Below are 1,869 nucleotides of genomic sequence, written 5' to 3' on the forward strand. Positions count from 1 at the left end.
CGGCTCAGGCGGGTGTGCGCAGGCAGAGCCGCACAGGGAGGGCGCGCCCCGTGTCCGCAGCTCCTCCACACGCCTGTGTGCCTCCCCAAACGCCCGGAACGGCTGTCGTCGCCCGCTGCTTCAGAGGAACAGCAGAAGCCTGGAGTATGGGCACGCGTGAAATCATGCACCATTTTCTCCCGCCTATCTCTCTCTGCACAGTACGCGCCCGCAAATACGTACGTCTGTGGCTGCGCACACACGGTTACACACAACGGGCGCTGCTGAAATAAGTGCATCTATGTATATACAGGCACATACGCACATACACCATACACATACTTTTGCATCCCATCGCGTTTGAGATCCTACCTCCTCTGTTTTTTCTCCTTTCGTGGGCGATTTAGACTAGAAGCTTTACAATAAGCCATCGTCGTGGATCAGATGCGCTTACTAAATAATACATTGCCTTTCACATCTTTTCACCCGGGGTTCCTCTTCGGATTTCACATCACCCATGTAATAAAGGGACTGGTTGTACTGGGGCGCGTTAGGACAGGGAAGGACGGCATAAAGGATCCATTTCTCATGGACTGTAGCCGGCTGAATAGTATTCCAGGAGGGAATAAGAAAAGGGGCTTTATCTGGTTTTTGCTTTTCTCCTGGCTTGCATCATTGGGGTTGCTTCTAGTTTTTTTAATTAGGGAAATGCTACTGAATGAAGAGACTTTTATTGTCCGCAATGCGCCAGCTCCCAGCACAGGGACTGAACGCCTCGAAGATTTGGAGGGACCCAGGCGTGGTGCCTCTGGCTGTAGGTGGCTAGGTGTGCATCCCCTTCCCTCGGGGAGCTCTCACCCGGCGCTGCTTCGCCTCCGCTTTTCCACTGGCAGTCACCCCGCCATGAGCGAGGTAGGTTTTTGTCTGCATTGGGCAGTGCGGCAAGAGGGGCCATTCTGGACGGCGAGAAATGCGCCTCCAAGTTGGGCTGGTTTTCCTTCTCCCTCCCGAAACACCACCCGAGCGTTACCTTTGGGGCTCTCTGGAAACTTTCGGGAAGATGGCTGTATTTCTGCCCTCCTAGAAATCCGGCATTTACCTCCAAAATCCTCTGGACCACTGTGCCCTGGCGAGCAGTAGTTGCAAGCAAAGGAGTGGGTAGGAGCAAAGTTCAGATATGCCTCTTTATGAAATAACGAGTTTATTGCCTTCAGGAAGGCAACAGCCCCGTGTAAATAGGTAGCTGCTTTGTGCCGTTCCGTGTGGTTGTTTAGCCTTGTTGCGTACGCCCCGAACAACCATATCTGAGCCTACTTTATATACCAGAAAATAACGCAGGCTCTGCCAGCATAAGTATTATTACTGTTGGGAGAGGCAACCCAAGGTTTTGCGTGTGGAAACGCCTCTTCATTAGAAACAGATTTAGGTGGAAATTGCAGCCAAGAGGCGTTTTAATCCGGACCTAAAATTCCGTGGGATTTTTTTTTTTTTTTTGTATTTTCTGAAATATCAGACCAAGGCAGTATCTCGCATTTCCCCTGGCTCTGCAGCTCCGGCCAGCCTGACTGCGCTGGTGCTGCAGAGGCTGGAGGCTCCCGGCAGAGAAAGCCTGTCAGCAAGATGCGGGGAAAATCGATTTCATTCTCGTCCTAAAACGATAATCAGACGGCTTGGGCAATGCTCCCGGTCCCTCTGGTCGGGTTATCCTCTGAGGTTTACATCTGGGAAAAAAACCGAAAGCGTTCCTCCCTTTCCCTCATAAAAACCTCTGCGGAAACGGCCATGGGAACGGTCTCGCAAAATAATCAAACCCACCAAAACCTCCGGGCTCTCCCCTCCCCTGCGCCTGCAGCACCTCGGGGTGAGAGGGAGGCCCCGGCTCCCCCCAGC

The sequence above is a fragment of the Pygoscelis adeliae genome, unplaced genomic scaffold (assembly GCF_000699105.1).
Source record: "Pygoscelis adeliae isolate BGI_AS28 unplaced genomic scaffold, ASM69910v1 Scaffold160, whole genome shotgun sequence".
NCBI lineage: Eukaryota > Metazoa > Chordata > Aves > Sphenisciformes > Spheniscidae > Pygoscelis > Pygoscelis adeliae.